Genomic DNA, 13,696 nt, shown 5'->3' with positions numbered 1-13,696 from the left:
GAATGGAGTGGAACTCCTGCGTTGTCCCAATGGTGGAGAGAGAGAGAGAGAGAGAGAGAGAGAGAGAGAGAGAGAGAGAGAGAGAGAACCAATGTTAATATCATCAAACTGGAAAAAGAGCTATTTGCCAAAGTAAATATTTTTTGTTCATGTGTTGACCAATCAGGGCAGTGTCACTGCTTTGTTTAATTAATGCATCAGTGAAATGTTCTCTGTTGTTGTCAACCATCTACTCTAAGCTAATGAAAGTGGGTATGTGAATAGACTTGACATAAACAAGGGATCTATTAAATATACACAAGCTTCCATTACCAAACAGTCCGGTTCACATGAGAGAGACAATTCTAGGTCGCACTAAAGGAATGTACTCATTCTACATATTGTTTTGACCAGAACAAGACATTCTAATTTCTAATTCCACTATAACTTCAGGTTCTCAGTAAAAAAATGACATGTTAGATTAACCGTTATTAGGTCTCTAATGGACCAAGCACATTGATTTATCAAACCCTGCATTTTTCTTACTGCGTGCGTTTAAAATACATACACATCTACAAAGACAAAGTGCACTACAGAAAAAATTCTCCAACATAATCTAATTTACACTAAATAACTTCATGAAATGAAGGTGCTGAAATATTGCCGTAAAATACGGTTTCATCAAAAGTGTAACAGGGTGAAAAATGACACGGATAACTGAATGTAGTCCCTGAAATGTGTAGGCATCTTTTCCCACTTCATGTAGCTGTTGTTATTGCCAATGCGAACACTCAATGTTTTGGTGTTTGTCTTTTTTACCATTGGATAGAAAAGAAACAGCTTTGCTGATCGCATAGAAACGTGTTCATCCCTGGACATAGTCCAGGAATGTGTTTGTGTAAAAGAGCTGAGTTTGAAGCTGACTAATTCTTACACAACAGACATGGCCTCTGGGCTCATTCACATGGGTTTTTTAGCGTGGGTCGTGCAGGGATGCAAATGATCTATTCCAGTGGTTCTCAAACTTTTTGCATGAAGTACCACCTGAGAAAATATTGAGCTCTCCGAGTACCACCTTGACAACCAACATTAGAATATCTCAGTAAAGGCCTTCCATATTCACTTTTGCCAGTCAATACAGGAAAGGTTCATAATGGCATCAACAGCTATGGTCACATTCAGTTCAAGTTTGTTTCTTGCTTGCTTAGTATTATTCTGCATTATGTTTTCAGATTCATACAGTTCAATATTACAAAATGTGAGACCAAAAATAAATTTTTGACTGCAACAACTTGATCAGCCTTCAAATCAATGCACAAAAAAATGAATTCTTCCAAGTACCACCAGAGATGTCTCAAGTACCACCAGTGGTACGCGTACCACAGTTTGAGCACCACTGATCTAGTCACTAAATTCTAGTGTGTTTGGGCTCTTCTTTCCCACCAGACATGTCTATTGAAGTGCATTGGATTCAGCTGTCTTCACTGTGCTCAACCACTATCTTTCAGTGCTGCTCATATTCAATGTTCTATTCTTCATTTGTCAGACAGAAGTGCTTGGTCCCTGTACAAAAACAGAGTAAAAATAAGCAGTAAAAAAACAATAATACTCAATCACACAAAAACACACAATCTCCAGTGTCGTCTGAGCTTGAAGGAGTACCTCACAGAGCTCATAGCTCATTTGCTTCACTGTAATATCACTTTTTTATCTATTTGATAAGTCTGACCTGACCAAAGATTTGAATGTTCTAAAATACTGTAGCCTATAGTCTAGATTATCTTTTTGAGAACAGCCACTGTCAGTCAATGTTAATTCAAAGGTCATTTTCATATTTGCAATCAGATGTTGAATGGGTGAGAGTGCCCCAAACGTTGTTGTACCTGACATTGGGGAAATGTTATCGTTTTCTCCACAGAGGTGGGGTGTTAGCAAAGCACAAGGCCACAAGCAGAACCTTTCCCACAATCAAAACCCTGCCCTGCCCGTGTTGCTCTCCATCTCTGCCGACCTCCGGCCCAGCTGGGTCATGTCATGAGAAGGAGCAGTGTGTGCCTGTGGGAACACAACATGTTTCACTACTACAGGCACCCCATATGGAAAGGAAACACATGACACGAATAACAAATGATCTATATGGCAATGCAGTTCTTAATATAGCAAGCATTTAACCCATCAAGATAAGTCGTGCTAAATTTGCTGTTACTAGAATGTCACTGACCAAGTCCTAGTGCATTACTAAAGGTTCTGTGTTTTCTCATAGTAGTGTAGTATAACTTGTGACTATTACAGCGTTCCACTGATGGTACGACGTGCATGGGGCTACGAGGCCTATTTCTAGAGATGGGATTTATGGCTCTTTTGACGGGATCCAGATCTTAGTGGCAGGTTCCTTTCAAAGAGCCGTTCAAAAAACTGGCTCTTTTGGCTCTTTTTTTAAATATGTATTCAGTGTTAAGAATGTAATATTTTGACTCCATCTCAAGGTAATTTTGTCCTACACTGATTCTTGAGAAAGTGGCTAAAACAGGTTGTAATGTTGACAGAAAAAAACAAAGTGAATTACAAAATTATATGGTATATCCTTGTAGACTAAGGTCTTGGCTTTTCAGAAATGCACAAGGCCAATCTCCCCATTATGTATTTTTTTCAGAAATCAGGCTTTTCTCCGACCATAGCTTGTTTTTTGTCAACACCGTCAGACACAATTAAAAGTTATTAAAATTGTATTGATTTGGTTGCATATGGGTCATTCCACGCCAAATCAACAAGTGCCCGCGCACTTAGGTATCAAAAAATTCTGAAAATATTACCAAGTGTACCCATGGTACTTAAGAGAAACACTGTAAATTTATTTGAATGTAAGATGTATACTCTCCGTGTTACAGCCAATTTTACTGGGGGAGGGGGGTGCCCATTTTGTTCACACTCTTTTTTTTGTCAAAGTTCACAAGCCCCTAGCTCAATAACTAAACCATGTAGGAGGCTCAAATTTGGCATGCTGGTACATAGATAGGAATAGTTTGTTGCTAAACTGTCAGTTTTGGTCTGTATGATCCTGCATCGTCATAGCATTCCCTCAAAGACGATACAAATTGTACTGGAGTTTTTGGCTGTGCTCTGTTTAGGCCTTCAGAAGACATATTTGTGCCCAACATAGCCTCTTGATTTTTTCCTCTTGTAGATACAAATAGAAACACTCCCATGAAAATATATAAATAGAAAGGAAACCCCACCAGTGTTTGACCAGAAGACCTCACAAGTCTGACAAATCATTTTGGGTATCATTTTCAGAGCACGAGAACACCTTGTGGGATTGTCCACAGATTTTTATTTTATTTTTTTCTTCATTCTCCAAGAAGTCTTCTTTTTAAAAATCCCAATGAGACTTGTCTTATGTGATGTTTTCGTTTTTAATTTCCACCCTGAACATGGGAAAAATGCCAAAAGAGAGCAACATGATTACTTTAACATTTAATGTAAAGACTAAATAATCAAATGCAAATGTTGCCCGGACATGATCACCTGAGAGTCCCTGTGCAGGGGTCCCTTTCAATATCAATGATTTCAAGAGGGTCATTCCAGCTGGAATCAGCAAATGGTCCCCACTCGACCCCCTCGGATTTGCTTGAAAAAAATATATGTGATGGCTTAAACATCCAATAGAACATATCCACCATTTCAGATTTCAGCTGTGCATACTTTTTCCACAAAAAAAATCTGTAAATAAGGACACCCCCTCCCCCTGTTTTGGTGTCACTGCCTGGGTGACCATGTTCAGACTTAAGGAAGAAGAAATCCGCACTCACAAACTGCGTCTCATTATTTATTTATATTACCACCATGTCCAAAAAGCAAACGCGTTTCGGCTAACAAGCCTTCATCAGTGCGTGGTAGGCTTGTTAGCCGAAACGCGTTTGCTTTTTGGACATGGTGGTAATATAAATAAATAATGAGACGCAGTTTGTGAGTGCGGATTTCTTCTTCCTTAAGTTGACGCTTTTTATCTCGCACCCAAAAGCTTTTCGGTTTTCCAAGAAGTTGAGCGCGTCCTCTGCCAATACTCATATTCAGACTTAATTATCTCCAAAACTATTTGTGGTGGGTCCATTATTTTTTCAGGGCTAAGAGTCATAGACCTGACAAGCATACATTACAATTTGCAGCACTGTATGTCAAATTACACCTTAATGCTGGCCCTCTACTTTTCTTTGAAATTAAAATGGCAAGGGTTTTCAGATGTCCATAAAAACCTCAAATTTCAACAGTCAAGGTTCATCCTTGGTACATGGTCAGATATGTTCCATGACTTTCACATTACATCATATTTAATATAAGGTTCCAATGGTTGTTGAAATGCAGAGGTCCAAAAATGGGCAAAAACTAATTTATACCATTATTTGGAGCAATATTCTCAATCTATGACACCAGTTGTGAACTTGCTGTTTGGTGTCTCTGAAAGATAATATTATTATTCATAACATATCTAAAATTTGGGATGGTGTTTTGTCCCATTATTTTTATAATGAATTTTAAAAACTCATTCCTGTGTGACATGCAGGTGTACCTTAGAAGCCCTGTTACCTTAGAAAAAAATTGGGTTTACTACACCTAAAATTAATAGCCAAGTCAGTGTACACTAAAACCTAAAATCTCTGATACCAAATAGGTGATTTTATACTTGTTCAGCTCAGTATTTCAGTATTTCTGACTTAACCCTCAAATCCATCCTAAGAAGGTGGCCAATCCCCTTGATTTTTGTGTTCCATTTTCACACAAAGATGGCGGCTCATGGAGCCAATGGCATAGTTCCAAAATAGTTCCAGGAAGTCAGCATCATGGGAAGGAAACAATACACCATTGTTTGGAGCAATATTTCCAATATATGACGGCGGTTGTGAACTTGCTGTTTGTTGTTTCTCGAAGAGGATATTCTTATTAACAACATATCTAAAAATTGGGATGGTGTTTTGCCCCTTTATTTGTATAATGCCTTTTCAAATCTCAATGCAGTGTGGCATGCATCCCTCAAATCCATCCAAAGTGGCGTCATGAAAAAAAACCCACCATTTTTTAGAGCAATACCTCCAAAGTGTGACACCAGCTGTGAACTTGTTTTTTGTTGTGTCTGTAAGAGGATATTTTTATTAACAACATAGCAAAAAAATAGAATGGTGTTTTGCCTCATTCCTTTTAATGATCGTAAAGCGCATTGCGGTGTGACATAAGCCTGTGATCAAATAGTGCAGAGGGAAGCGGAAGTGGTGAATTGTTCTGGGCCAAGGACATGGGGGAATCAAGATTGGGTACTCATTACATTGCATGTATTGGGAAGGGGTCTCTTCAGACGACCTTCTCTCTTACTCTCTGTTTGTTCAGATCAGTATTTCTGATTTTTTTCAGGGATTCTGGCCTCATCTTTTTAAGTGTACTATCGGCCAGATGATCAAGTGACTACGCAACATGTTCTCACTGTCGCTACGTTAGCAATAAATTCAAGATGGTTGAGAGAAGTACCATTTTGAGAGAAGTCATAAAAAAAAACAACCTCTGGAAATAAAACAAGGTGTTGATATGATTTCCTTGATGCAACCTTGACTTCCTTGATGGTGATGGTGAAAAAAAAAAAGAAATGTATTAAACAAGTCAGGAACCTTTAATGCTCTTGCCTGTGACAAATTATTTTATACATTCTTAACTTTCAAACAACAGCTGAACCTTATGAGTTGACTTTATAAGGTAGCTTGCCATTGTCATTGATGATGCATTAGGTATTGTTGTGTGCAACCATCCATCATTGGCAATTCAATGAGGACCACAGAATGAAACTTTGAATGAATCTTTATTGTCATTGTACAGGTACAACAAAATTGGTACCTTGAAGGACAATGACAACATAGGTATTGATTTCAGTAAGGATACCATCACCATGCTCAGGGCACTTCGGTCAGGGGAGGATGATGGGGGGCGGGAAGTTCTACAATCAGGATACCTCTTTACAAACTGTCTCCTCCTATGTGTCATCTCTAATCAACTTTTACTTTCCTATGCGACCATAAAACAGTCCCACCCCCGCCAACAGTCACCACGACAGAGGTACCCTGACTGTAGAACTGTGCCCCGCCCCCAATCCACCACCATATCTGAACGCTTTTGCATGCTGCAAAGCTTCCTTTCGGCTTCCACCATCTCACCTGGATCAATGTGATGATGAACTTTACAAGTATTGAACATTGTCTACAAGTATCCAAACCATGATTGTTGTAATCACTGCTGCTAACCTGCAATCCACTTATTAGCATTGCAGTGGTATAATATTATGTTGATACAAGCAGCTGAATTACATTGCAACAATGTGACAAGAACCACATGGTTGTCTGGTGCCAATATGAACTTCTGTGCCTTCAATATTCACCTGATATTGAATACTGCATGCAAGCAAACTCTTCTAACTAAAACTCCAGGACCATGCTGTCAAAATTGTCTGAGGGAATCTCTAGCCAGTATGAATTAAGTTATTTTGCAATACAGCTGGTAACTTAACGAGTAAGACACAAGCTTCATAGCAAATATAAAGTTACAGGTGCTGATTGAAAGACTAGTTAGGATGGGAGTCCTTGTTGCAAACAAGAGTGCTACAATTCTTTAATCCTCTCCAATTTCACCACTTTTTTCCAAGACTACTACTACTACCGCTACCACTACCACTACTACTACTACTACTACTAAAATGATGATGATGATTATTATTATGATTTTACAATTAAAATAATTAATGTCTATCAAAGCCATGTGCAATGTGCTATTCTTGCTGTGTGGCATCAATCAATTCATTTACAAGTGTTATGGTTTCCCTAGAATTTGCTTTGTCATTCACAGGGTAGCCATCTTGTTTTGGTGACATCAGAGCCATGGATTTGAGAGTTGCGACAAGTCGGTTGGTGACATGGTCCTCATAGCTTCAAGTAATTGTAGCCAATTGAGATTTTGAAGTCCGTTATAAAAAGAATGAGGCAAAACACCATCCCAATTTTTTTATATGTTGTTAAAAAAAACATCCTCTTTCAGAAACACCAAACAGAAAGTTCCTAACTAGTGCCATAGATTGGAAATATTGCTCCAAACATTGGTGCAAATTATTTTTTTCCCATCTTTGGACCTCTGTATCTCAACAACCATTGGAGCCTTTTGTTAGATATACTATGATGTGAAAGTCATGGTACATATCAGACCATTTACCAAGGATGAACCTTACATGTAGAACTTTGAGGTTTTTACAGATATTTGGAAACCCTAGAACATATGATATCTACACAGAGTAGAGGCACATTATTACGGTGTGATTTGACTTACAGTGCTGCAAATTGTAATATATGATATTCAGGTCTGCGACTCTTAGCCCTGAAAATATAATGAATCTGACACAAATAGTTCTGGAGATAATTGAGTCTGAACATGGTCACTCATGCAATGACGCTAAAACAAGCGTAGGGGGTGTACTTATTTACAGATTTTTTGTGCCAAAAGTATCCAGAGCTGAGTTCTGATATTGTGGATATGATCTATTGGATGTTTAAGCCATCACATACATTTTTTTCAGGCAAATCCGAGGGGGTTGAGTGGGATATTTTTCAGAAAATGACCCACGAGCGTTCAATGTAGGAGCAGGTTCGCACACCAAAAGAGACAGTAGGTCAGGCACAAAGAGTCATGTTGTTACTTTTTTTGACCAGCAGATGGCAGCGGAAGAAACGCATAGAAAACATATTGCTCTCAATGTGCATGGTTCCCATGTTCAGGGTGGAAATTAAATAAGAAAACATCACATAAGACAAGTCTCATTGGCATTTTTAAAAAGAAGAATTCATGGAGAATGAAGAAAAAAATAAAATAAAAATCTGTGGACAATCCCACAAGGGGTTCTGGAGCTCTGAAAATGACACCCAAAATGATTTGTCAGACTTGTGAGGTCTTCTTTTCAAACACTGATGGGGTTTCCTTTCCATTTATAACTTTTTATGAGAGTGTTCCTACTTGTCTCTACAAGGGAAAAAAATCAAGAGGCTATGTTGGGCACAAATATGTCTTCTGAAGGCCTAAACAGAGCACAGCCAAAAACTCCAGTACAATTTGTATCATCTTTGAGGGAATGCTATGACAATGCAGGATCATACAGACAAAAACTGACAGTTTAGCAACAAACTATTCCTATCTATGTACCAGCATGCCAAATTTGAGCTTCATACATGGTTTAGTTATTGAGCTAGGGGCTTGTGAACTTTGACAAAAAAAAGAGTGTGAACAAAATGGGCACCCCCCTCCCCCAGTAAAATTGGCTGTAACACGGAGAGTATACATCTTACATTCAAATAAATTTACAGTGTTTCTCTTAAGTACCATGGGTACACTTGGTAATATTTTCAGAATTTTTTGAGACCTAAGTGCGCGGGCACTTGTTGATTTGGCGTGGAATGACCCATATGTATCTGGAGTTTTTAAGTGATTATGTGTATTTTTTGGTTCACACATATGCCTTTAAATGTTGAAAATTCACTTTTGTTCTATTTTAATACTGTTTCATGTGTTCTAATTTTAAAATATGTACCGTCAAACGATGCTTACTTAACGCCTAAATACAACAAACAATTTTTTGTAATTTCACAAATATTCGTGTAGGCTTAAATTGGCTATTACTTTCAACAACTCCTAAGGAAAATGTTGTAAGCACATTCCTTTAAAATGTCCAAAACTCCTTCTTACGGTGGTGACTTAAGAACTGACGGTGGTGACAGTAATCTGAGAGTGGTGAAAGTGGCCTAATTAGTACCTGCATTTAGCAAAATAAATAGCCCTCTCAAGTCAATGGCATCTTGCATAAACACTTTATTTTTGTGTGTGCACAGTATGAGCATGTCTTTTTACTTCATTAGTTAGATTATCTAGGAAGTAAGCCAGTGGTTGTTGAAAATGTGGTAAAAACAGCTTTTAAGTTGTTCAAATCCAAAATATAGAGGTGTATTATCATAGATGTAGGTCTTGGCTGTGCAGTGAATGCATTGGCCAAGCTCCCCATGTTTAACATTTTTCATAAAATGGGCTCTTTCTTGTTTTGTCAACAGCGGCAGACAGAATTAAAAGTAAAAACACATGTTTACTGTATTAAAGTGAATTACTTTTACAATTCAACATAACTGTAGACACTTATTGTATGCATATTCTTAAAACATGTCAAAACACGTAAAACATGTGTTTTTTGGTGAACTCCATCAGATGTCACCACCGTCAGGTTTTCTGACAAAAAAAACCTCCAAATGCACCTCAGTGGTGGCTAGAGTATAATTTTGGATCACAATTATTACTAACATGCCTAGTAATGTTTCATTAACCAGCACAATTTAGTAAAATATGGAACAACATGATGAGCAGAACAAAATCTGACGGTGGTGACATCTGACGGTGTGAGACAAAAAAAACACTCTTTTAAATATTATGCATTGTTTGTTCACATTAGCCATTTCATTTTCGCTCTGTTTCTTGGGTGCTTCATACCTTTTCTGAAAAAAATTATATTTATTAACATTAATGTAATACAATAGTATTAAAACCCCCGACGGTGTTGACAGTTTATGGTTGGGACAGTACCAGTGTCCAAACAAATTAACAAATTGAGGACAAAATAATAAACTTACAGGAGCTTCAGTGATGGTGAAGTAGGCAGTAGAGCTGAAGGTTTGAAAAGGGGTCCTCAGTAATGAAAATTACCTTGTGCATACCTGATTTTATTGTCTTTTAGAAAAAATCTGACGGTGGTGACCAATATGCTGGACACATTTTGAGCAATCAGTAAATAATAGTAAATATTGTTTTACATCCACTATGTGCACATCTGTAGAACCACTTTAATATGGTCTTCCACATCATGGTGATATTGTTCAATTCTGTTAGTGATTTTTGTATTTTAAGTCAATTGAAATGATGATGCCAGTCCTTGGGACAGGCGTTTTTACAGGGTGTGGACAGGTTTATAGCCATGAAAAGTAATAAAATTACACTTAAATATTTCAAACAACTGTGTATTCGTGTGACAGACCCCTTGGCCATTACCTGGGTTCATTTTGTTTGTGAAAATGTAGTTGATTTTCCACAGAATTAATATTTTACTCCAGGGACATGTTTTTGCCAAACTTTCAAGAATCAGTGCCAAACAACAACTGATTATTCTCCTGCTTCTAAAGGCAGTTTTTGCCAATCTATAAGGCAAACAAGTGTGTTTTTTCCCAAATGTAATGACTCTGGTCGAGGTCACATGCTTAAAATGAATGAAAAATGGCTCGAGTGGCTCCCTCAGCTGCGATCCGATTCCCATCGTTCACTTCAGGGAGCCGTTCAAAAGAACCGGCTCGTTCGTGAACGACACACCTCTACCTATTTCTCATTTCTCTCTCATCAGGAAAAGCAGTGTGTGGGTGTGTGTTGCAGCCGGAATAGGGCCTGTCCTTTGCAGGCACACTACAACACTGAAGCTCGCACCATTGCCATGATGTGAGTATCGTCTTTGTGACATGCATCATCCATCCAAAAGCACAAGGATGTGTTTGATATAGTGTCCACTGTTTATAAAAGCAGGTTTTCTGTCCATTCATCAGCACTCACATGCATATTTTGTCAACGGCTCATCAGTCTCCTGTGGAATCTGTCATTAATTAACATCCTGGTACAGTTCCCTAAGCAGATGTAAAGGATAAGAAAGTGAAAGCCCAACTAGGAAACTCCAACCCCCATTGTCATTGTGACACAGTACTCCACAGAACACAAGTCTGCACACAATGAAATTGCATTTATGCCTCACCCATGCAAGGGGGCAGCCCCCAATGGCACCCCAAGGGAGCAGTGTGGCGGGGTGGTACCATGCTCAGGGTACCTCAGTCATGGAGGCGAATGGGGGGGGAAGCATTGGTTAATTACTCCCCCCACCAACCTGGCGGCTCGGGAGTCCAACTGGCAAACTTTGGACTACAAGTCTGACGCCCTAACCGCTTACCCATGACTGCAGTCTAGCAGCAATGGCATTTCACAGCAGTGGAAAGGAAGAGCTGATCCATCCTCCTGGATACCCCCTCCCACTCCATTCTTGATTTGAGCTGATTCCTTGGAGATAGGCCTACCGGGATCTACAGTCGCCATTTTACGTAGGCTAACTTTAGCACAGACTTCTCACAGCAAACTGTTATTGCAATGTGGCCTATAAAAACACACAACGTGAAAATATGCAAAATACCCTTAAAATCCCTCTGGAGTAAGAATCCCAAGGCCATCATGTGGACCCACTTTCGAACAGGAGTCCTCTCGGAGGAACACGTGCTACCGTGAGTAGAAAGCTCGGTGAAGCCAGTGTGGTGTAAGATTTGGGAGTAGTAGAAGGAGCTTTACTGACGACAAACAGATGCTCTCTAACCACTACAACAAAGAGTTTGACACGGCACAACCACTATCCAGCTGATGGTCACTCTTATCACGCTGCTTTCTAATACCCTGGGAGCAGATGCTTAAAGGAACAGTCCACCCTTTTTTGAGTTTCATATATTAGAAGTTTTTCCAAGTATTAATTCTCTTCTTTTCTATGTGCAGGACATTGAATTGAACCTGAAATGCTCTTTACTAATAAACTTGCCTTGCCTTCTTCTCAGTGTATTCTAGATTTATTACCTCCACTAATGTTATGTTTTCGGTTATGTTGGTTTGTCTGTTTGTTTGTCTGTCTGTTTGTCTATTTGTTTGTCAGCAGGATAACCCAAGAAGTGATGAACGGGTTTGGATTGTGGAGTTATTGGAAATGGCAGCAGGAACAAGTGATTACATTTTGGTGATCCGGAGCACTATGAGGATCCAGTCATTTTTAAAGATTTGACACCATTGGGATAGGGCCAATTTTGACACTCCAGTTTCTAACTCCACAAAAACAAAGCAGAAAGACTTGGTAAAAAATAGGGTGTAGGCTATTATAGTCAAAAATTCTATCAAACAGCTTCCTTAGCGGAGGTCTGCTCTCTCTGAGTACATTTCTAGTTATTAGTAGAACTATTAGCATAGCTTAGCATAATCACTGGAAGTGGGTAGAACCATTAGTATTTCTCCACAAGTGATCACAGGATAAAATTAAATAGCTGTTGTGCACACTGGTGGATTCTACATTAGTTTTAAAGCGGTTTACAAGTAGGCCTACATTTGATGATGTTTTGTTTGGTTCTATAAACTTCCATTGCTATGCTTCATATGGCTATACGCATGAACGACCATCCGGGTACTTTGCTCCTAAATGTGCGTTACGCCCCTTTATGGGTGAAAACAAACCGAATGTCTCATCAACTTACATGCTACATCGGCTACCTAAATGAACACAGTACACACTTCAGGCACGGCTGTTTGGCAATATTACTTGAACAGTCGGCAACACAACACGTTTTCGGCATGTTGCGCGTGAACAACGCTTGTCCACAGGTCCTTATCTTTCGTTTATTAAACCCCAATAACACCAATTGACTTGCATTGCCTGTTTTCCCCTACAAATGGGCGTAACGCACATGGAAAACGTCACGCCGTTCATGAGTATAGGCCTACTGTTTAACTGGGCAATGCAAACACATAGAGGAAAAATCATGTGTATTCTCATATTTTACCAGGGCATAATTACAAATGAGCAATTTCCTGAAATGAGGTTGACTTTTCCTTTAAGCAACATTAATACTGGTCTTCTCTGACAATGGATTGACTTTCATGGGAGATATAAAACGCACATATAAAACGTAATAAGAAGAACAGGGTTCAACATCGTGCAGAACTGCGGGAGAGCATGGCCTGGTGATCAGTGCTGTCACCAGGAGAGTGTGCTTCAGTATGTTCCCAGGATCTCCTTGTGGTGATGCTGTGTGGACAGCATGGGGTCAGAGACCTTTCCGCTGACCTGAAAGCATTCTCTCAAGACCACCATGTCCATTTCTTCCTGGAAGCACATCCTGAGGCTGGAACACATCAGCATGTGTTGACATATTTTAGACATTGGTATGCACAGTTAGTGATTCATAGGCTAATTCAATTTAAAGGGGCACAATGTAGGATGACGTAGTTTGCGTGGTGCCCGTGGCATGCCTGTCTCAAAATCTACACTGTCATGAAAAAAAAGCTGTTTAAAGGTACACTGTGCAAGCTTTTTAGTAGTTTATTTCCAGGATTCATGCTACCCATTCACGAATGTTACCTTTTTCATGAATACTTACCACCACCATCAAATTCTAAGTATTCATTATAACTGGAAAAAATGCACTTTTCATACATGAAAAGGGGGATCTTCTCCATGGTCCGCCATTTTGAATTTCCAGAAATAGTCATTTTTAGCAGCAAAAATGACTGTACTGTACTTATTAGTTTATTACTTAGTAAACTTTCATGAAAAGATCAAATTTGGCAACAGGCAACCCAGTTTCAATAAGCAGCATAGTTGCAGTAGGCTACCTTTTTTGACCATTTCCTGCACGTGTACCTTTAAATAAGTTCGCTGTGAGAATGTTTTTCATAACAGAATGCCAGTAGTTGATACAAATCTGAATATAGCATTAGCATGTAAAGCAATTTTTCATACGAGAAGCGACTGAAATGTTTCCCACGAGACTCGTACCGAGACTCAGCAGATGGACCGTGAAAGTGGTCGCGAGAGTCATCG

The sequence above is a fragment of the Engraulis encrasicolus genome, chromosome 18, assembly GCF_034702125.1.
Source record: "Engraulis encrasicolus isolate BLACKSEA-1 chromosome 18, IST_EnEncr_1.0, whole genome shotgun sequence".
Taxonomy (NCBI): Eukaryota; Metazoa; Chordata; class Actinopteri; order Clupeiformes; family Engraulidae; genus Engraulis; species Engraulis encrasicolus.
Note: the sequence above shows the minus strand (reverse complement) of the source record.